This window comes from Phocoena sinus, chromosome 1 (assembly GCF_008692025.1).
Source record: "Phocoena sinus isolate mPhoSin1 chromosome 1, mPhoSin1.pri, whole genome shotgun sequence".
NCBI classification, from domain to species: domain Eukaryota; kingdom Metazoa; phylum Chordata; class Mammalia; order Artiodactyla; family Phocoenidae; genus Phocoena; species Phocoena sinus.
The window spans coordinates 25,950,071-25,974,609 of NC_045763.1; the positions used below are offsets into that span (position 1 = coordinate 25,950,071).

General features: G+C 41.0%; 1 protein-coding gene across 1 annotated transcript in view; it reads left to right on the top strand.

Moving 5' to 3' along the window:
• Window positions 1-565: 565 nt before the first annotated feature.
• The window catches only part of ZBTB8A (zinc finger and BTB domain containing 8A), a 47,813-nt gene continuing 23,839 nt past the window's right edge, over window positions 566-24,539 (top strand). Inside the window, exons 1-2 of the mRNA XM_032625834.1 lie at window positions 566-708; window positions 11,919-12,013. The gene's annotated coding sequence lies outside the window, so the exon portion shown is untranslated. The remainder of the gene's footprint in view (window positions 709-11,918; window positions 12,014-24,539) is intronic.

Below are 24,539 nucleotides of genomic sequence, written 5' to 3' on the forward strand. Positions count from 1 at the left end.
TTTGTATTTGAAAACACAAAACCTGCTATTCTTACTAGTTTTATATTTTCTCTGAACTTAACCAAGAGTTATTTTCTCTTAGCTCCTTGGGTTATCCTCTTCAAAGAAAATGCTTGTGACCTGTAGAGATTTAGAAAAGGTTATCCCCGACTAAAACGAGTGCTTCAATAAAGGGAAAAATTCTGTGCAGATCTCTTCCATTTGACGTTGCTAAACTTAAGTACAATAATGTCACATGTACTTACACAGTAATTGTGGGCACGCCTAAGTCCCTCCCTCTTTCCTAAACCAAATTCCCCAGATCCTAGAAATCCAGCCCTTCTGCCCTCCGGAGGCGCCTTTCCCAACGTAAAGTACAATTTAAAATTTAAGCTCCTGACTAAATAATGACTCTGTAGTCAACTGCTAGGGGATCCGGGCACCCCAGTGCCTCTGGAGGGTGCAGCGGGGTGTAGCCAAGGGCAGGGGAGTGGGCGAAGCTGCTGGTTGGTGCCTGAAATCTGTGCGTTGCCCCTTTAATTGTGTCCCCAGCCCTCGGGCGTTTCTGTCCAACGCCCACGTCAGCAAATACCTTTTGTTTCTCTCACGTTGGGGCTACTTGTTTTAGGGCGCAAAGGAACGGCTTCGAAAGGGGGTATTTCCCCTGCCGAGAACCGGGAATCTTACCCCGGCCCGCGCACGCGACCCGCCGGTGCGCCTCGGCCCGCGGTAAGTGGCTGCGCGCGGCGCGAGCGGAGGGCGGGCGGGGCGTCGGGGCAGCCCGGGACGGGCCCGCGAGCTTCGCTGCGGGCGGGGGCGCGGGCTAAGGCGCCGCGGGCTCTGGCACCGGGCGGCGGCAGCGGCGGGATGCGGCCCGGGTGCGGCGCCCCCCAGACGTCCCCGGGCCGGGAGAGCGGCGGGAGGCGCAGAGGCGAGCGGGCGCCATTTGCAGCCCCGGGCGCAGTGGCGGCGGTGCGCCGGCTCCGAGGGTCTGGAGACGGTCACAAAGGAGGCGCGGCCGGCCAGCGCAAAGGACCCGGCCTCGGGACGGCGGCCGGCGAGGAGAGGCGGCCGGCGGCGGGGCGCACCGGTTCCCGGACTGCGCGGTCACCCCGCCTGCCCAGCCGCCCGGCCCTGCCCGCCTGCGCGCCCGGGAGGGGCAGCGGGACAATGGCCGCGCCGTCGCCGCCCGCGCCCGCCCGGCCGCCCCCGCCGAGCGCCGCGCCCGCCTGGCCGCCCGGCCCGGCTCGGCCGCGGCGCGGGGAAAGGCGGGAAGGCGCGCGGAGCCTCCTGGCGGCGGCGGCTGGAAGGCGGCGCGGGGCCGGTGCCGGGCGTGTCTGGAGCCGTCGGGCGCCGCGGACTCCCAGAGGGTCGGCGGCCGGCCGGGCTCGGGCTGAGCGGCGAGTGATGGATGGCCCGCGGGATGGGGCGGCCGAGGTCTGGGGCTTCACCCCTTCGGCCCCGGGCGCTTCCTCGGGAAGGTGGCTGCCTGGGCAGTGGTCCGAGATTCTCCGTACATCCTTCATCCTTTGGTTTTATATCGTGATGCGACAGATCCGAGCTTAGAATCCAAGGCAGACTTACTATACCTAACAAATATTGTGCTATAATTATTGTTTTATGACGGAACCACACAGACGCACCTCCTATCTATGCAGACGGCATCTTTTTTAAGTTAATAGCGGTTTGGCCCCTTCCCCTTCAAATGCGCTTATTTATTATTGATCGTGTCAGTAGCCAGGCTCTGTATCGTTCAAAGGCGTGGTTTTTTTCCCCTCCCCTTTTTCTTTTTTCCCTTTTAAATTGAGATATCGTAGACATATAACGTCGTGTTAGGTTTAGTCCGAGACGTGTTTGGAAGCGGTAGATTCTCACCTATTGGGCTTTTAAACTACACACGTCAGTATTACTTCTGTTCTTAATAAACGTTTATATTTGCAGAACTTTAGTCAATGGAGTGCTTTCGCCTATATGAATTATTTCACATAAAACAACCACCCAGTCAGGCTGATGCTTTTTCCACTTTCTAGGTGAGGAAACGCATTAAGCATTTAAGCATTAAGCCGGGTGACCGGTGGCAGCCTTCCAGCGCCCTTGCCTCCTGTTCTTGCTCTTTATTTCCTCCTAAAGTCACCTCCAGAGTCTTCCAGTAAGCAAGTCATATCGCTACCGTGCTCTAAAGACCTTAACTGATCTTTATCAGAAACAAATCTAAAATCCTCAGCAGAAGAACCAAGGCTCAAACTTCTGTAATCTTCCCCAAGCCTCAGGTATGGTTAGGTTTGTGACACCCCTGGAGCAAGAAGAGCCCTTCACTGATAACCGGGGATGAGATATCTTTATTCCTGGGAGCCCCTCTGGCCACACAAGCAGTAAATGGGAAGTGAGAATCTAACCTGCCACCCTTGGCCAAATGGGCATGTTTGGGTTTGGCTGTAAAAGGTCAGAAGGAGGCACCATGAGGACCTAGGCTTCTTCCAAGTCATGTAAATTTCCAACCGCCTGAAAGACGGCCCTCTGCCAGACTTTATCTCATGGCCTTGAAATCACCAGCTCTGCTGTTGATGATTTGAGCCCAAAGTTTGTAAGATAGGGTAATACTTGATTCATCCTATATCATTTAAATCTTATTTTCTAGATAAAACGGAATTTACATCTAAGAGGCTCAACCTCTTCAGTGACCTAACTATATGTTTATAATATTTAAAGGATTTGGTGCAAGCTTTTTGATCCCCTTGAGGAAAGTTTTTGTCACTTCTTTGCTCAGAATTGGTCAGTGGCTCCCCATCTTACTCAGACCAAAAGCCAAAGGCCCCTAAGTAGTCTACAAAGTCCTACAGGGACTGGTCCCATGATGTCCTACCTGCCTCACAATCTGTCCTTCCTTTCTGACTCCATTTCTCATTGCTCTCCCCAGCCCTCCTTGATGTCCTACAATCCTCCTTGCCTGCTTCACATCAGAGCCTTTGCACTTGCCGTCCAATCTGCTTGGAGCACCCTTCCTCCAGGTGCCCAAATGACTCTCTCTCACCTCCTTTGGTCTTTACTTTAAATACCATCTTCTCATTGAGACTTTCCCAAATATGGTTTTGATTTTCTTAAACACTTTTATACTTAATTCTGAATCTCTCCAGTGTTAAAAGATATTTATCCATACAGTTACCATGCCAGTTTGCTGAAGTTCCTTATGGCCCAGAGATTTATGCTGAGAAGGCTAATGAGATTTGTGTTGGTGACCCTGATGGGACACACTAAATTCTTAGTTAAAAACTATGTGCCTTGGGCTTCCCTGGTGGCACAGTGGTTGAGAATCTGCCTGCCAATGCAGGGGACATGGGTTCAAGCCCTGGTCTGGGAAGATCCCACATGCCGTGGAGCAACTAGCTCCGTGAGCCACAATTACTGAGCCTGCGCGTCTGGAGCCTGTGCTCTGCAGCAAGAGAGGCCGCAATAGTGAGAGGCCCGCGCACCGCGATGAGGAGTGGCCCCCACTTGCCGCAACTAGAGAAAGCCCTCGCACAGAAACGAAGACCCAACACAGCCATAAATAAATAAAAATTTTTTAAAAAGGCAAAATTCCTTTAAAAAAAAAAAAACTATGTGCCTTTATAAAGATGGTCTTCTATCCCACAACCTTAATTGGAGTTACACTCGTTACCTAAATCTTTCATCTGCTTGTGGAAATTCATGTCTTTCCTTCTGTTCCAAAGACCTTTGCACTTAATGGTTTCTAAAATATGTATTGTCTTTTTCACCCACCTTTAAAGATCTTTGAACTTGATGGGAATCATTAATTCTTTAATATTCTTAGAACTATTATAGATATTAAACTCTTATAGATATTTTAAATGTTTCAAATTGAATTTGGACTGTCTACATGAACTAATACAACTAGCTGTTTCAACTTATAAGGTCAATCTACTGAAAAGAAAATTTGAAACATATTACCCATTTCCGTGACTTAATCACTTTTGTGTGTGTGTGTGTGTGTGTGTGTGGTACGCGGGTCTCTCACTGTTGTGGCCTCTCCCGTTGCGGAGCACAGGCTCCAGACGCGCAGGCTCAGCGGCCATGGCTCAGGGGCCCAGCCGCTCCGTGGCATGTGGGATCTTCCCGGACCGGGGCACGAACCCGTGTCCCCTGCATCGGCAGGCAGACTCTCAACCACTGCACCATTAGGGAAGCCCCTTAACCACATATTTTGAGAATAACTTAAACCTTTCCTGGTGACTCGAGTACAATTATGAATGCAGGTTATGTTAATGCTTTGTAGTATTATGAAGTTGTAACTGATCCCAATTTATAGGACAATTCCTATTTTCTTGCAAAGGTTCCTGTTACCACTTCTGTTATTCACTGTCCTCTGCCTTAATTTAGTTCCTCTCCATTTCTTGCTTTGACAACTGCATCAAGCCTTTAAAATGATCTCGCTGGCCCTGCCTCTCCCACTGTTTCTCTTCCTCCATGCTGTCTCAGGTTTTCTTCTGGGTATACAAATTGGATCATCATAACAATAATACCTTATATTTATTGAGCCCTAACTGCATGCTAGGTATTGTGCTAAGCATTTTGCATACATTATGGTCAGAAGAAAAGTGTGAGACTTACGAGTGCTTTGGTTTGGGGTCAGTCAGCCTGAATTCCAATCTCTGTTCAGCTGCTCATTGCGCAGTCTTGGAGAAGATTTTCTTTTCATTTCTCTGTGCCTCCAGTTCTTGATCTATGCAACGTGAATCACAGCAGCAGTTACCTCGTGAGGCTATTGTGAGGAATGAAATAAGATAACGAGTGTAAAATGCTTAGTACTGTGCCTCGTAAACATTCAAATATTAGCTATTTAGTTTTATTAAGATATAACTTATATACCATAAAATTCATCCTTTGAAAGTGTACAATTCAGTGTGTTTTTAGTGTATTCACAAAGTTGTGCAACCATCACTACCCTCTAATTATAGAACACTTTCACCACTGCATAAAGAAACCCCATATCCATTAATAGTCATTCCCCATTCCTGCATCTCCCTAGCCCCCGACAACCACTAACCTACTGTCTGTCTGTTTCATCTGCCGATTCTGGATATTTCATATAAATGAAATCATAAAATATATGGTCTTCAGTGACTTGCTTCTTTCAGTTAGCTTGAGGTTTTTAAGGTTCATCCATGTTGTAGCAGGTAATCAGTTCTTTCCTTTTTGTGGCTGAATAACATTTCATTGTATAGATCTACCACATTTTGTTTATCCATTTTCCCAAATGTTGATGGACATTTGGGTTGTTTCCACTCTTTCACTATTATGAATAATGCTGCTATAAACATTTGTATACAAGTTTCTATGGAGACATATTTTCATTTCTCTTGGACATATACCTAGGAGTGGAATTGCAGAGTCCTTTGGTAACTCTGTGTTTAATCATTTAGGAACTGCCAGACTATTTTCCAAAATGGGTGTACCATTTTACATTCCAACCAGCAGTACATGAAGGTTCTGATTTCTCGACATCGTGGCCAACACTTGTTATTTTTGTGTGTGTGTGTGTGTATGTGTGTGTGTGTGTTGTAGTCATCCTAGCGAGTGTGAAGTCGTATCTCATTATGATTTTTACTTGCATTTCCCTAATGACTACTGAGGCTAAACATATTTTCATGTGCTTATTGCTGTTTGTCTTAATTTATTTCTTATTGCTGTTAATCTTATTTATCTTAGCTATTATCTTATGTAATCCTCTTAACAGACTTCCTTAGAGCCTCTTAACAGTCAATATCCTCACTTTACAAAAAGGAAACTGATGCTTAGAATTAAGCAACTTGACTAAGTCACATAGCTAGTCATTGGTGGACCTATAACCATGTCACTCTTCTTAAAATCCTTCAAAAATGCCCCAAACCTACAAAAGTGGGGGGGCTTCAGGATCTGGCACCTACATACTGTTCTCCGTTCATCTTCCACTGCCCCTCCACAGACCCTGAGTCTCTAGTCATAGCACACTTTTTTTGAAGAGGTCATGCTGTTTAATACGTGTCTGTGCCTTTGCCCTTGGTGTTTCTGTTGAGAATGCCCTTTGTCCTCTTTTTCATGTATTAACTTTTACTCATCCTTCAAGACTCGACGGTTCTGCCTTTTGGAAACTTTTGTGGACACTCCCATGCAAAGTCATTTGCTTCCTTGGTTTTATAGTTTACTTCTACTAGGAGTATTTTCTTTCTCTCTCTTTCTCTGACTCTCTCTCTCTGCTGATAGACATTGAGTTGTTCTAGAGCACTGATCTTTGACATGTCATCATCTTTGTGTTCGCAGGGCCAGGGATAGCCTGGCATAGAGCAGATGCTCAATAAATAGGTATTGAATGAATACATTTCACATTTCAGTTTGAATATCTGACCTCATGAAAATAGAATTAAAAGATTTTTTCTTAAAAAAAAGGAAGAGAGGGGCTTCCCTGGTGGCGCAGTGGTTGGAAGTCCGCCTGCCGATGCACAGGGGACGCAGGTTCGTGCCCCGGTCCGGGAAGATCCCACATGCTGCGGAGCGTCTGGGCCCGTGAGCCATGGCCGCTGAGCCTGCGCGTCTGGAGCCTGTGCTCCGCAACGGGAGAGGCCACAACAGTGAGAGGCCCTCGTACCGCAAAAAAAAACAAAACGGAAGAGAAAATATGTATAGCTGTATGAAGTTCAGAACAGTGTAAACCTAACTACTGAATCAAGGATGAACTTGCTTTCTTTCAATTGTTTTTCTAACCCTTCAGGAAATCTGCACTGCTTTGGGTCCTGGACTCTCAGCAGCATTTGAACCGTCGAGGGTATAACAAAAACACCTTCGTTTAGGCTTCAGGTCCCTCTATCTCACTGGCTTTGTTGGATAAGGCGCAACACAAGGTTCTTACAATTTCAGGATATTTGGGGGAAGCTTTATTCCAAAATCTACAATATATTTTTTATCATCAGAGGACACTTCTGCAAACCAAACCAGGCCATCATTTTATCTAAGACCTTCTTAATATGTAAATTAGAATAGTATTCTAAGCCTAAACATTAAATTTTAAACTTTGAGATTGCAAATCTTATACACATCTCATTCTTATGAAACCTCCTCTGTGATAACATTTTAAAAACAACCTAGTTTTGAATAACACAACAACCTAATTGTTAATGGATGAATGGATGAATAAGATGTGATGTATATATTATTATTATATATATATAATATGATCATATATATACTGGAATAATATTCAGCCATGAGAAAAAAGAAATCCTGTCATTTGTGACAACATGGATGGACCTGGAGGGTTTATTATGCTAAGTGAATTAAGCCAGACAGAGAAACACAGATACTGCATGTTATCACTTATATGTGAAATCTGAAAAATGAAAGTCCAATTCATAGAAGCAGAGAGTAGGAAAGTAGTTGTCAGGGACTGGAGGGTAGGGGATGTTGGGTGAGGTTGGTAAAAAGGCACAAACTTTCAGCTATAAGATGAACAAGGTCTGAGAATCTAATGTATAACATGGTGACTATAGTTGATAACACTGTATTGTATAATTGAAATTTGCTGAGGGAGTAGAACTTAAATGTTCTCACCAAACAACAACAACAAAAAAAGATAAATATCTAAGGTGGTGGATGTATTAATTAACTAGATGGGAGGAATCCTTTCACAATATATATGTATACCACAATGTACACTTTAAATATCTTACAATTTTATTTGTCAGTTATATCTAAATGAAGCTGAAAAAAAACCTAAGTAACAAACACCCTGGTTCATAGAGCATAATTAATGAGGTAACATTTGAAATGGGAAAATGACAAAAATTGTTTCTAAAGAATAACTCTTCCACACTGTTGGTGAGAATGTAAATTGGTACAACTACTATGAAGAACAGTATGGAGGTTCCTTAAAAAACTAAAAATAGAACTACCATATGATCCAGCAGTCCCACTCCCAGAGAAAAACATGATCCGAAAGGATACATGCACCCCAATATTCATTGCAGCACTAATTACAGTAGCCAAGACATGGAAGCAACCTAAATGCCCATCGACAGAGGAATGGATAAAGAAGATGTGGTACATATATACAATGGAATATTACTCAGCCATAAAAAAGAATGAAATAATGCCATTTGCAGCTACATGGTGGACATAGAGATTATCATAGTAAGTGAAGTAAGTCAGACAGACAGAGAAAGACAAATACCATATGATATCACTCATATGTGGAATCTAATTTTTTTAAAAAAGAAACAAATGAATTTATTTACAAAACAGAAACAGACTTAAAGATATCCAAAACAAACTTACGGTTACCAAAGGGGCAATGTGGAGCAGGGGAGGGATAAATCAGAAGCTTGGGATAAACACACACACACTACTATATATAAGATAGATAACCAACAAGGACCTAGTGTATAGCACAGGGAACTCTACTCAATATTCTGTGATAACCTATATGAAAAAAGAATCTAAAAAAGAATGAATATATGTGTATGTATAACTGAATCACTTTGCTGTACAGCAGAAACTAACACAACATTATAAATCAACTATACTTCAGTTGAAAAAAAAGAATAACTCTTCCTTAGGATGAGGTCTCCAATAACTAGTTAGAGTAACTAATTAATTGACTAGTTAGAGTAGAGGTTTGCTGTCCTCAGGTACACTGTGGTTTTGAAATGATCACTCTCTCTGAGTATACAAATATGGGAACCAGTCAAATTTTTTCTGTGTCCACTTTTGTATAAGTAAGCATTCTTTAGGCTACAAGAAGATGTGTGGTAATAAAATTCTAAAATGTTTACATTTCCTACTCAGTTAAAGTAGTGTTTTAAAGTGGCCTGCATAATGAATAATAGTGATTACTATTATTACTCTGATAGTAGCTAACATCTCTCAGGGGCTTGTTATAAGACAGCCACTGTTGTAAGCACTTAGATTATCTTTTCATTTACTGTGTCACATAACTCTAGATGGTATAGGTATTATTACTAGTCCCATTTTACAGATGAAGAAACTAAGGCACAGGGAGGTTAACTTCCCAGGGACGTTAATGTGTGGCAGAGCCGGAATTTGCACCTAGGCAGTCTGATTCCAGAGCCTGTACTGGCAAGCACACTGCCCAGTACTGCTGCCCACAGACTAATCACCCTTCTGCTTACATTTTGAGGCAACTGATGTGCTAATATGTCATCTGGGCCTAGTTGCAGGAAAGAGCAACCACTCTAGCATTCTAATTCGTTTGCAGAATCATTGGAAGGGCTGAGAGGAGTGGGCTGTGGGCTGGGCCTTCAGAAACTATTCCCAGGACCAGACTGCCAAACAGGGCCTCCAAGGGAGGGAATCGGGAGGCCACCACTGGCACTTCTGAGTTCCAGATGACACTGCTCACTGCAATTCAAGGGTCAAGAAAGTGCTATTCTGAAACTGCCCCTTAACACCCACCAGCTAGTCACGGCTGTCTCCACCAAACTTGTCTCTTGACAACCATGAGGCTCTGGGCACTGGAATGCTGCAGAAAAACCCAATGTTTCCATAAATGTGCTTGCCAGCATTAACAGCCAGAGCAGCAGAAAGGTGGCTCCCACCTCATTTCTGCCTCCAAATCTCACGGAAGAACATTGATAGATGGACCCCATTTCACGTGGGGAAACGTAACTGTAAAGGAGTCTGGGAAATGGTCTTTTTAATTTTCCACAAGGAAGTTAGGATGCTGGGGGTTAATACACAAATCTACTCTTAACTAATTTCTGCCAGGGTAGAACTTCGTTATCGCTAAAACTGACATTTCATCAAGTATGTATAAACTGTTTAGGGCACAGACTATGTTCAGAAGTCAGTTCTCTTAAAAAGCCTCGGAATTAATTTTGCTTGCCCCTGTACAGACCCAGTACACTGCACAGTGCTAGTTGGTGCTCTTAAGTAGCATTGTTGAAATACTGACATTAAAGCTATCAAAGTGAATACCCTTTACTAAGTGCCCTCCTCGGGTAGATGAGCTTTTAGGGTCGGGAGGAGTTGTTCTCAAAAGTTATTTGTTTTTTATAAAGCAGAAACTAACACACCATTGTAAAGCAATTATACTCCAATAAAGATGTAAAAAAAAAAAAAGTTATTTGTTTTGTTCCTCCAAGTACAGAATCCTAGTTTACCCCTAAATTAGATCCTGCTGTTTTAATTATGGGTATTTCTTAAAATCCTTTTCATAGCCAATTCTATTCTTTGCTGTACTTTAAATGTAAACACATAAAAAGTGTTGATAAACCACTGTAAGAAGTTTGCTGCTTCCCAACTCCATCACCTTCTGCTCTTAGTTTGTTTTTTGTCCCTTTGTTTAAAAAACAAAATTTAGGGACTTCCCTGGTGGCACAGTGGTTGAGAATCTGCCTGTTAATGCAGGGGACACAGGTTCGAGCCCTGGTCTGGGAGGATCCCACATGCCGCGGAGCAACTAGGCCCATGAGCCACAACTACTGAGCCTGCGCGTCTGGAGCCTGTGCTCCGCAAAAAGAGAGGCCCGCGCGCTGCGATGAAGAGTGGCCCCCACTTGCCACAACTAGAGAAAGCCCTCGCATAGAAATGAAGACCCAACACAGCAAAAATTAATTAATAAACTCCTACCCCCAACATATAAAAAAAAAAAAAAAAAAAAAGATTAAAAGAAAAGATTTTTTTAAATCTCCCATTCTTCCCACCTATAAAGACTGTGGGACTTGTTTCTTCTTAAATAAACTTTGCCAATCATAAGAGGAAATCACATGACACTTTATGGAATACTCAGATCATCTTGGCTATTTTCTCTTTTGGTTGCTGTTCAAAAAAATTTTTTTGTAAACTTCTAGGTCAGTGTTTTAAATAGCAGTGTTTTGAATGGTTTAAGTTGCCAGAATTTAGACCTCCTCATGAGTGGATAGCTGATGCATTTGTTTTACTAACTAAAGTATATTTGAGCAGTTCTCTTTTCTCTGGTGGTGTTTTCAGGAGGCTCATTTAAAAGTTATTTCATTTTGTTTTCTTCTTTATACCTACCTGTATTTTTAAAATTTTCTGTAAGTATATAATACTTTTATAATCAGAAAAAAACATATTATTTTAAAAAGGGATTTCATTAATTTAGTCAAAATTATTTTGGCGGGAATTCTTAGCTTAATTCATTGATTTAAAAAGCATTAAATTCATTTTTCCACTGCCTATGGACATAAAGCTTTAACAGTCACTACATTAACCAAACTTCATGGTCAATGTACAAAATAGTTGAACAGATTTTTTCTTTTTTTGGTAATGAAAAAGGTTTGGAATATAGTAGAAACTGAAACGTTTTTAATACACGTTGTAGCAGCTCCTCTCGCAAATTGTGGTACACTGTAGTACAATCTGGCAAATTGAATGATAGATCTGGGTGACTGCAGTGCGGCTTTCTGAACATATGTAGTAGGACTTTTCCCCCCCACTTCCCTCTTAACCATAGAGTTTTAAAGAAATGTTTAACTTTTCAAGTTGAATCTTTAAAGCTATTCTGTTTGGTTTTCTTGCAAATCATATTGATGCCACTTGCAGGAAAAGAGTAATAGAACATATGTTGCTGTCTTGGTATTTCATCTATTGGCCTGCCTTTGAATAGCTGTTGTCTTAAGAAGTTTATTTTATTCTCAAAGTTAAAAAGTATGTTTGCTTTCAGTTTGCCATAATATATTTTAATTTTGGAAATCTTTTCTTGCAGATTTTAATTTTAAGGTTTGGGTTATAAATAGGTAGATAGGTAGGTGGATAAGATTCCCGTCAGCTAATATTCTGTGCCAGGTGATGTATTTTTGTATGCTAAAAAATGATACCTGATAAATGCTCCCATATAATTTATTTGAATATTTATTATGTACCTTAGCAGATGTTTCTGTCTCTTATTACAAAAGTTCATTGTAAATAGCTCTTTTCTGTCTCTACAGGACAATCCTTCATATACAGACTTGGAATCTTCCCTTTTTTTACTCCATTCAATCAACTTAGCAGGGTTTCAAGAGCAGCATTTATAAATTTCCAGGTATGAAAAATTTTAATTCTTGATGTTATACCTGACTTAAATATATAGATAAAAAGTAGAGTTTTGCAATTATAGATTTTATGTATCAGAGTATGGGTTTATTGCTTGAAAAGTCACTGTATAAAACATTCAACATTCTGATTTTCTTGGCCAGGTCTCCCTGTTCACTTATGGCTAAGTTTTTAATTCATTGCCTATCTTGTGTATGTATTTCTTCCATTCTGCTTTAATCAAAGACTCAAATTTACATATGAGCTGGAGTTTATCTAGACCAATACCCTCAATTTGCAGAGAAGGAAATGAAACTTAGAAAGGGAAAGTTACTTGTCTATGGACATATAGCTAATTTAGTGGTAGAACTAGTGTCAGAACTCTGATCTCCCAGCTCTCCCCGAGACAGTGTTCAAGGAGTATAGCTCATCAGTTACATCCTGCAGCTTTGGAGTCGCTGTCTGGGTTAATATCTGCCCACCGCCCCCCCTTTTTTTTTGGCCTTGCTGCGGCTTATGGGATTTTAGTTCCCCAGCCAGGGATTGAACCTTGGCTCTCAGCAGTGAGAGCACAGAGTCCTAGGGAGTTCTAACCATTGGACCTCCAGGGGATTCCCTGGGTTAATACCCTTTTCTGTAAAATGGGGCTAGCAATACCATCTACCTGGTAGGTTGCTGTGTGTCGGGATTCAGGAGACAATGCACATTGCTACTATTATTATTGCTGTGGCCCTTTCATTTCTCACCGTGTTGACCCCTTCACTGCTTCTTAAAGCTCCCCACCCTCCGTTTACATGTCACATGCTCTCCTGATTCTCCCTGTAATTCTCTGTCTGTAACTCTGGCTTCTCTTCCCCATTCTGCTCCACGGTCGGCACAGTCCTCCTGGTTCTTTCCTCAGCCCGGATTTCCTCTGAGCCCCTTCATCTCTATTTGCAAATATCTCCCACGTCTCCACCTTCAAGTCTGACTTCCCCTCTTAAACTTCAGACTATCATTTCCAGTGGCCCTCTGGCCACGGCTACCTGATTTCCCACTCACATCAAACACCATGTACTTAAAACCTAAGTCATTATTGCTTTTTCTCTAACCTGGCTTTCTTCCTCCTGGCTTCCTAATTTCTGTTAGTGATACTACTAAACAGCTATGTTTTTAAAATCGCTGTGTTCTCTTTATGTCTCTCTAGCCTTCCACAGCCAATTACAAATCATGGTACACTTTGGTACAATTAGGCAAATCGAATAAGAATTATAAGAGCTCTGGGGACTACTGTGGGGCTTTCTGAAAATATGTAGTAAGATTTTTCAATCAGCCATCAAGACCCATGGATTTATTTCCCATTCAAGACATTTGTATCTTTTCCTTCCTTCCCACTCCTGTCATCATCGCTGTGTTCAGACCAGTAAGCAGATTGACAGTTGCAGCTGTTTGTGCCTCTGGCAGTAGCTTGGTTGTTCTCTCTGTCTCTCTGTCTCTCTCTCTTTCTCTCTCCCCTTTTCTCCCAAGAAATACAACCTCTTAACATTTCATAATGGAATGTCATCTTGTCACTTGTTCATGTAGCACATGAATCTTGACTTAAGTAGGCACAGAATATCATTACTCTCAGAGCTCCCAAGATATCTTAATCTTGAATTACAACCTAGATCTGGCTAAATATGAGACTGATAGTTAATATTTCACCCACTTGTTTGACACACTTTAAAATTTTTATTTTTGAGTATATATTCATATGATTCAAACTCAAAATATTGGGACTTCCTTGGTGGCGCAGTGGTTAAGAATCTGCCTGCCAATGCAGGGGACACGGGTTCGAGCCCTGGTCCGGGAAGATTCCCACATGCCGCAGAGCAACTAAACCCATGTGCCACAACTACTGAGCCTGCGCTCTAGAGCCCGTGAGCCACAACTACTGAGCCCACGTGCCACAACTACTGAGCCCGCGTGCCACAACTACTGAAGCCCACGCGCCTAGAGCCTGTGCTCTGAAACAAGAGAAGCCACCACAATGAGAAGCCTGTGCACCAAAATGAAGAGTAGCCCCCACTTGCTGCAACTAAAGAAAGCCTGCGTGCGGCAACAAAGACCCAACATAGCCAAAAATAAATAAGTAAATAATTTTTAAAAATTAAAAAAAACCTCAAAATATTAAAAAATTATACCATATAAAGTCTCCCTTCCATCTTTGCCTCTGTCTCCCAGGTCCCACCTTGCCTCCAACTGGCAACCATCATCCTGGGTTTCTTGTTAATCCTTCCAGAGTTTCTGCTTTTTTCCCTTGTATTTTGTGTGTGTATACACACACACACACATATACTCTGTTCCTTGCTTTTTAAAATTTTTTTATTATTTTTAAAATTTATTTTTTTGGCTGCGTTGGGTCTTAGTAGTGGCACGTGGGGTCTTCGTTGAGGTGTGCGGGATCTTTCGTTGCGGTGTGGGCTCTTCGTTGTGGCATGCGGGTTTTCTCTCTCTAGTTGTGGCGCGTGGGCTCCGGGGTGCGTGGGCTCTGTAGTTTGCAGCAGGCCGGCTCTCTCGTTGAGGTGTGCGAGCTCAGTTGTTGCAGCACACGGGCTTAGTTGCCCCTCGGCATGTGGGATTTTAGTTCCCCGACCAGGGATCAAACCCGCATCCCCTGCATTGGAAGGCGGATTCTTTACCACTGGACTACCAGGGAAGTTCCTGTTCCTTCCCTTTTTTAAAAAAACTTAACTATGTGTATCATGTATCATATGTGTCATGTATGTATCATAGCCATCTTTCCATCTGACTGTCCTCCCCTACTGACGGACATTTTTCTAGTCTTTTGCTATTCCAAACAGTGCTGCAGTGAATAACTATGTACATGTGTCACTTTGATCATGTACCAATATACCTGTAGGATAAATTCCCAGAAGTGAAATTGCTTGGTCAGAGAATATATGCATTCATAATTTTGAGAACTGTTGCCAAATTGCCTGCCATGGGGTCATACCAATTTATATTCTTGCCAGTAAAGATTGAAAGTACCTGCTTTCCCACAGTCTTATCAATATTATCAAATGTTTGGATTTTTTTGCTCATTTGAGAGAGGAAAAATGAAACATCAGTGTAGTTTTATTTTTTTTTTCACATCTTTACTGGAGTATAATTGCTTTACAATGTTGTGTTAGAGTATAGTTTTAATTTGCATTTATATTTTTATGGCTGAGGTTGAACATCCTTTCATATGATAAGGGACATTTGTATTTCTTTTTCTGTGAACTATCCTTTGTCTTATTTTATCTTAGGTTACTGTGCCAATTTCTTAGAAGCTTGGTGTATATTATGGAGATTGCCCTTTCTCTAATAGACATTTTTGCCATGCTGTTATTTGTCTTTTGCCTTTTTGTGATTTTTTCTGCCATACAGAATTCTGTTTTATCTTTATGTAATTAAATGTATCAATCTTTTCTTTTATGGCTTTTGTATTTTAAGTCATGGTTATAAAGGCCTTTCCCACTTTGAGTTTATAAATCTTCCAAATGTTCTCTTAGCACTTTTATGGCCTTATTTTCACACTTAAGTCTTTGATCCATATGTAATTTATCCTGATATGCGATGGGAGGTGAAAATCCAGCTTAATTTCTCTTTCCAGAAGGCTAAAAATTGTCCCAGTGCCACATAGTAAGTTGCTTATCTTTTTATTGTTCATCATATATTAAATTCCCGCATATACTGGGGTACATTTCTGGATTTCCTAGTATACTCCACTGGTCTGTCCTTCTCTCTCTTTCTTTTTAAATAAATTTATTTATTTATTTATTTTTGGCTGTGTTGGGTCTTCATTGTGGTGCGCAGGCTTCTCATTGTCGTGGCTTCTCTTGTTGTGGAGCATGGGCTCTAGGCATGCAGCCTTCAGTAGTTGTGGCATGTGGGCTCAGTAGTTGTGGCTTGCAGGCTCTAGAGCTCAGGCTCAGTAGTTGTGGCACACGGACGGACCTAGTTGCTCCATGGCATGTGGGATCTTCCCGGACCAGGGCTCGAACCCATGTTCCCTGCATTGGCAGGCGGATTCTCAACCACCGCGCCACCAGGGAAGCCCTGAATGAATACTCTTTTTGTTTGTGGTAATTTTACAGTTGATTCTGTTGCATTTTCCAGGTATACAATCATCTTATCTGAAAACAATGGTAATTTTACCTCCTACACTCCAGTGTTCCTTTCTGTAGTTTCTTTCTCTAGTCTAATTGCATTGGCTAATGTCTCCAGAACAGTGTTAAATAATATGTAGTGGTAATAGAGGGCATCCTTGTTTTGTTGCTGACTTTACTGGGATGCTTCTATTAAGATGCTGGGTTTGGGGCTAAAATAGATATATTTTATTACCAACAAACTTTTAATAGATTGTAGACCAGACTCTGGGCCATAAAATGGGGATTAAAAAAAGATGAGTATGACTCCACCTGCCTTCAAAGAGTTTACAGGAAAAGACAGACACAAAAATTAGTGTGATATATGTCACAGTAAAGTTATGTATAGTACACAGTGAGGACACAAAAAAAGGTGATAGCTAATCAGCTTGAACCCCATGTCAAGATAAAATTCCAAAGGACAGTGTACTCAAAGCATATTAGCTTAGCTTGCCTTTGAAATGTTTTTGTTGAATTAATTATAGTATGTCCTTGACTTTATTTTATTTTTAGTTTTTAAATATTTATTTATTTATTTAGGCCGCACTGGGTCTTAGTTGCAGCACACGGGATCTTCACTGGGGCATGCAGAATCTTCAGTTGCGGCACATGAGCTCTTAGTTGCGGCATGCAGACTTCTTAGTTGTGGCATACATGCGGGATCTAGCTCCCGACCAGGGCTCGAACCCAGGCCCCCTGCATCGGGAACGCGAGTCTTACACACTGGACCACCAGGGAAGTCCCAGGACGTCCTTGACTTTAGAGGCAACATATAGGGAAAGTCATGTAAAGAACCTTTGTTAGTTCAGGACTTTCCTGGTGGCACAGTGGTTAAGAACCCGCATGCCACTGCTGGGGACGCGGCTTCGAGCCCTGGTACGGGAAGATCCCACATGCTGCGGAGCAGCTAAGCCCGTGTGCCACAACTACTGAGCCTGCACTCTAGAGCCTGCGAGCCACAGCTACTAAGCCCGCCTGCCCCAACTACTGAAGCCCATGTGCCTAGAGCCCGTGCCCCACAACAAGAGAAGCCACCGCAATGAGAAGCCCACACACTGCAATGAAGAGTTGCCCCCGCTCATCGCAGGTAGAGGAAGCCCACACACAGCAACGAAGACCCAATGCAACCAAAAATAAATAAATAAATAAATTTATTTATTTAAAAAAAAAAAAAGAACCTTAGTTAGTGTAAGGACACTGGTGCAGATATTTATTGAATGTCTACCACATCCCAAACATTAAACTAAAGTTGGGCATACCCATAGACATCGTCTCTCCTCATATGGATATTATTCAATACAATGTAGCAGGGAAACATACATCAGAATAGACAAATGCATTCTAGCACTTGCCATGGCATACCTGTATACAGTACAATGGGGCATGGAGGGAATAGCAATTAACATGAGCCCAGAGGGGACTTCCCTGGTGGTCCAATGGTTAAGACTCCACGGTTCCAAGGCAGGAGTCACGGGTTTGATCCCTGGTCAGGGAACTAAGATCCCATATGCCACGTGGCATGGCCAAAAAACAAACAAACAAAAACATGAGCCCAGGGAAGTCAAGGAAAGCTTCCCGAAGGATCCTCTGTTTGAGCTGACTCTGAACGAAGAGTGAGAGTTTCTCAGACTGAGAAGAGTGGTTTTATTGTAGCACAGGAACAATATGTACAAAAGCTTGGCGGCATGAAAGGTATAGCGTGCCTGGGAATGGCATATAGCTTAAGAGTGGGAGGTGAGGTAGCTGGTAGGAGATGAGAGTGCAGAGATTGGCAGAAGCTGGGTCGTAAAGGGTACTAAATCCATTCATAGAAATATGGACTTTATCCAGTAGGCAGGAAGGGGCCACTAAAGAATTCTAAACAGGAGAATCTGGAAAGAAAACATACTTCAGGGTGGATTGAAGAGAGAAAGATAAAAGGCAAGGAGACCAATTAGGAAGTTTATTGTATTAGTCCAAATATTCTCTATAATGAAATTTTATATCCTCATAATAATTCACATACAAATTCTTCCTAAAAGGTAGTGCCAGAACAGTGCTCATTTCTACTGGGCAAATGATGTGAGCACTATATAAATTGTTTGTATTTCTCTGTTTTTTGCTTTTGCCTTGGATTCCAGGACAAATGGTGCTAAATGTCAACCTACAGAAACCATCTCATCTCCATTTAAAATGTCTAGTTTCTATTGTAAAATGTGTTTCATATATATGTATTTAAAACTACTTTAAATCACTTTAAAAAGGATGTATGATCCTTTTGGAAAATATAGACAAATATAAAGAAAAAATATAAATTCCTGAAGTCATCTAGCCCCACCTCTCCCCAAGTGTATTCACCCTAAGTCAATGACATTCTGCCTCTACCTCAACTGCAAATAAAACTCATTACTTTGCAAGGGGGCAAATTCTGTTGTTGAACAGCTTAACCCAGTATTTCTTTTTTTTTTTTTTTTTTTTTTTGCGGTACGTGGGCCTCTCACTGTTGCGGCCTCTTCCATTGTGGAGCACAGGCTCCGGACGCGCAGGCTCAGCGGCCATGGCTCACGGACCCAGCTGCTCCGCGGCATGTGGGATCCTCCCGGACCGGGGCACGAACCCGCGTCCCCTGCATCGGCAGGCGGACTCCCAACCAATGCGCCACCAGGGAAGCCCCCTAACCCAGTATTTCTCAAAAAAAAATTTTTTTTTACCAAAACCCGCAGTAAGAAATACTACATTTTACATCTTGACCCAATACACACATACCTGGGATTCTGCTTATTAATCTCTGTCTCTATCTGAAACAAAAAATTCATATAAGAATTCTTACTATTTGCAATAAGCTCTACTATTTTAAATTCTATTTTGTGTTCTTTAAAATCCTAACTAAATTGATTTCAAAACCCACTAATGGACTGAGACAAGCAGTATAATAACCATCGACTTAAAACTTTCCAAACCTTAGTTTGCTTGCATATAAATATGAAGGCACTAGATCAAGACACCTGAGTTCAAAAAAATCCCATCAAGTTCTCATTTTTAAGAAACTGTTCTTTATACTGAGTTAACATCTGTCCCCCTTTAGTCCTATCCATCCGTCCTTCTTGCTTTTCAGAACTACACTGAACATTTATTCAACAAATATGACTGAGCATCTGTGTGCCAGACATGCTCTGTGCAAGGGATGCTGAGGTGAACAAAACAGTCAGCTCTTTTGGAACTTACGTTCTAGTGATCAGTCCAGAGGACTAGTCTACTGCTGAAGAATAATTCTACTTCCTCTTCCACATAATTGTCCTTCAGTATTGGAAGACAGCTATCATGTTTCCTTTTAATCCTTTCCCCTGGTTTCTAAACTGTGCCACATATGACATAGTTTCTATGACAACAGCTATTGAGCCCTAGTGATCAACTGAAACTTCCCACACTAAAGATGGATTTGTCAAGATAACCTCTGATAGTGATACTGAAGCAAAGATTTGTATAAAGTTGGGGAACAAGTTATGTGAAGATCTGGGTGAAGAGTGTTCCCGACACAAGGACCATCAGGAGTGCATTGGCACATTGGGAAACATCAAAACCAACGAGGTTAGAGCTAGGGGCAGGTAGAGGGAGGAAGGGAAATCTTGCAGCCCTTTTAGACGAGGGTAAAGATTTTGGCATTCTTTCTGAGAGGGAAACCATTGGAAGTTTTGAGTAGAGGAATGATATGACCTGACTTACATTTTAGCAGATCCCTCTGGTAAAAGCAGAGAACAGAAAGGAAGCTAAGGTAGTAGTCTGTTTATTCAAGTGTTCTTTTATGATCCTCATTACAGAGCTTTATCATATTCTTCATAAAGTTTCTGCATATTTCTTGTTAAAATATTTAATTTTCACTATTTTGGAAGAAGAACCTTCCATTGCAATCTGATAACTAGCTACTCATTTTTTGTGTATTCACTTTGTGTATTTTATAACTGGGATATCTTCTCAAATTCTCTTGTTTCTAAGGAGTTTTTAAAAATTGACTTTAAGCTGTAATTTACATACAAGAAGATGTACCGGTTTTAAGTGTACAAGTTCAGTGGGTTTTGATATGTATTCATGTGTGACAATCAGCATAAATAAGATATAGAACATTTCTATCACCCAGAACTTCCGTCCTATCTTTTTTTTTTCTCATGCCTTTTTTTAAAAAAAATATTTTTAAATTAATTAATTAATTTATTTTTGGCTGTGTTGGGTCTTCGTTTCTGTGTGAGGGCTTTCTCTAGTTGTGGCAAGCGGGGGCTACTCTTCATCGCGGTGCGCGGGCCTCTCGCTGTTGCGGCCTCTCTTGTTGCAGAGCACAGGCTCCAGACACGCAGGCTCAGTAGTTGTGGCTCACGGGCCTAGTTGCTCCGTGGCATGTGGGATCTTCCCAGACCAGGGCTCGAACCCGTGTCCCCTGCATTAGCAGGCAGATTCTCAACCACTGCACCACCAGGCAAGCCCTCCTCATGCCTTTTTGAAGTAAACGCCCCTGTCTCACTCTCAGCCCCTGGCAATCATCAATCTCCTTTCTGTCACTCTAGATTAATTTTGCCTGTTTCTAGAATTTCATGTGACTGGAATCACACAGTTTGTACTGTTTTGTGTCTGGCTTCTTTTGTTGAGGCTAATGCTTTTGAGATTCATTCATGTCATTGTGTGTATCAGAGGTTTGTTCCTTCCTGTTGCTTACTACTATTCCATGGTATGGATGTACCACAACTGATCTATTCACCAGTTGATGGACATTTCTTTCTAGATTAGCGCTAGTATGAATGAAGCTGCTATGAAGATTCTTGTATTGATACAAGTCTCTTTGTGGACATGTTTTCATTTCTCTTGGGTAAATACTTAGGAATGGAATTCTTGGGTCCTAGAGTAAGTTTAACTTTATTGGAACTGCTAAACAGTTTTCCAAAGTGATTGATTGTACCATTTTACATTCCCATCAGCAGTGTATGAGATGCACTTTCTCCACATCCTTGTCAACACTTGGTACTGTCAGTCTTTTTAGTTTTAGCCATTACAGTGGGTGTGTAATGACCTTTCATTGTTCATTGTGTAAAACCACAATTTGTATTTCCCTAATGATTAATGATGTTGAAATTTTTTCATGTGCTAATTTGTATATCTTTAGTGAAATATCTGTTCAAATCATTTGCCAATGAGTTGTTTGTCCTATTATTGAGTTTTTTGAAGTCTTTATGTATTCTAGATACAAGTCTTTTGTCCGATATATGTATTGCAAATATTTTATCCTAGTTCATGGCTGGGCTTTTCATTTCCTTAATGGTATCTTTCAAAGAGCACAGTTTGTCAAATTTTTCTTTACGGTCCGTGCTTTTTGTGTCCTAAGAAATCTTTGCCTACCCCAAGGTCCTAAAGATTTTTCTCCTATGTTTTCTTCTAGAAATTTAACTTTTACATTGAGTTTTATGATCCATTTTGAGTGAAAATTTGTATCAATATGTGGTGTAAAGTAAGGGTCAAGGTTTATTTTTTTCCTGTAATGGATATACAGTCATTCTGGCACCATTTGTTTGAAAATATTACTCCCCCCATTGAATTACTGTGTCACCTTTGTAAAAACAATTGATGAAATGAGCCTTACTTAAAAAAATTGATTGATAAAATATTTGCATGTCTTTTTCTGACTCTATTCTATTCCATTAATCTGTTGTATAGAGTGTTCTATAAATGTCAATTTGGCCAGGTTGGTTGATAGTGTTGATCAGGTGTTTTATATCCATATTGATTTTTCTATCTTCCTTCTACCAATTACTGAGGAGTGTTGAAATATACAATAATAATTATGAATTTCAGTATTTCTTTTTTCACTTCTGCCAGTTTTTGCTTTATGTATTTTAAAGCTGTGTTATTAAGTATGTACACATTTATCATTGTTATATTTTCTTAATGAATTAATCCTTTTATCATTATAAAATATCTTTTTAGCTCTGGTATTGTCTTGAGCCTGATTTGTCTGATATTAATATAACCACTCCAGCTCTCTTACAATTAATCATATGCTTTTTTACCTTTATTTACTTTAACATTTGTATCTTTAAGTTTAAAGTGTGTTTCTTGTAGACAGCATATATTTGAGTCATCAATTTTATCCAGTCTGACAATCTCCTTTTTAAATGCAGTTCAGAATATTTTCATTGATATAATTATCAATATAGTTGGATTTAAGTGTACCGTCTTGCTATTTGTTTTCTATTTATGCCATCTCTGTTGTTCCTCTTCCCCTTTTTTCCTGCCTCAATAAAAGAATATTAAGTAATTTTCAGTATTCTGTTTTATCCCCACTGTTGGCTTATTAGCTTAATTTCTTTGTTTTATATTTAACAGTTGCTCCAAGTGTTGTAATATGCATTTTCCCTTATTATTATCATATATTGTACCACTTCATATATAGCACAGGTTAGCAGACTACAGACTTCAGGCCAAATGGGGATTACTCCCTGCTTTTGTAAGTAAAGTTTTATTGGAACACAATCACAGCCCTTCACTTACGTATTGTTTATGGCATATTTTTATGCTACAGTGGCAGAGTTGAGTAGTTGCAACAAAGACTACTAGCCTGCAAAGCCTAAAATATTTACTATCTGACCTTTTACAGAAAAGGTTTGTCAACCTCTGATGTATAGTGTAAGGACCTTATAACTGTATATTTATGTTTCTCCTCTTTGCTTCAAATATTTTTTCTGTCCCCACCTTTTCTGGAACGTCAATTACAAATATATTAGACCAATTTGATATTGTTTAACATGTCACTAAGGCTCTGTTTATTTTTTGTCAGTTCTTTTTTTGTTTTTTTGTTTTTTTTTTCGGTATGCGGGCCTCTCACTGTTGTGGCCTCTCCCATTGCAGAGCACAGGCTCCGGACGTGCAGGCTCAGTGGCCATGGCTCACGGGCCTAGCCGCTCCGCGGCATGTGGGATCTTTCCGGACCGGGGCACGAACCCATGTCCCCTGCATCGGCAGGCGGACTCGCAACCACTGCACCACCAGGGAAGCCCGAGTTCTTTTAAAAAACTTTAGTTGGGATAATTTCCATTGCTATGTCTTCACATTCATGGATTATTCTTGTGCAGTTTATAATATCTGCCACTGAGCCCATCTACCGAATTTTTAATTTCAGATATTGCATTTGTTTCTAGAGTTTTTTGATTATTTTTATATCTTGTCTTTCTCTCAATATATTCATGTTTTTCTTCAAATTTTAAATTAAACTTAAATATAAAATTTTTAAATATAAAATTTTATTAAGTATATTAACTCTTTTTTACATCCTTGTTTACTAAGTCTAGCATCTCTTTCATTCCTGGATCTGTTTCCATTGACCAGTTTTTCTTCTGATTTTAAGGTGACTTTTTTTGCTTTTTCACATGTCTAGTGATTTTTGATGGAATCGTGAACATTGTAATTATATGTTTTTGAGTATCTGAATTTTGTTGTTTTCCTTCAAAGACTTTTTTTTTTTTTTCCTTCAGAGACTTTTGAATTTTGGTTTATGTGTTAGTTAAGTTGCAGATGAATCAGCTTGATGATTTTGAAGCTTGTTTTTGAACTTTGAGGCAGTTCTAGAGTCATCTTTACTGTTGAGTTAGGTTAGTCCTTCTACTAAGGTGTTTCTCTTCTGGGGTCTCTAGTAATTGCCCTAGGTGTTCAGTGAAGAATCTTTATCCTGACTGTCAAAACCTAATTGTCTCTTAACCCTGTGTGAGCTCTGGGAATTTTTCTGCTCACAGTTCCCCAATTGTTTTTCAGCTGAACTCTTGTAGTTTAACCGTACACATTTGTAGATTAGTGTTCAGCACAGACTCTAGAATACTCCTGTGCAGATTTATTGATCTCTTTGCCTGTGTAGTTGCCTCTCTCTGGTACTTTGCCCCACAACTGCCAGGCGCCTCAGCCTTCTTGAACACCACCTCTGTCTATTCAATCCAGTTTGATTTCCCCTCCCTGTATCAAAATCCAGAAAGCCAGAGTGATAATAGGCTGCCTCATTTGTTTCCTTTTCTTGGAGATCACAGTCTCACTTGCCCTGTTTTCATTGTCCGAAGACAATTTTTTCATGTATTTTGTCCAGTTTCCTAATTGTTTATAGCAGAAGGCAAAGTCTAGTACCAGTTACTCCAACATGACAAAAGCCCAAGAATTTTACTTTATTTTATATATTTTTTTAAATTTTTATTTATTTATTTATTTTTGGCTGCATTGGGTCTTCGTTGCTGTGCATGGGCTTTCTCTTGTTGCGGAGAGCGGGAGCTACTCTTCATTGCAGTGCACGGGCTTCTCATCGTGGGGGCTTCTCTTGTTGCAGAGCACAAGCTCTTGGCACGGGGGCTTCAGTAGTTGTGGCTCGTGGGCTCAGTAGTTGTGGCT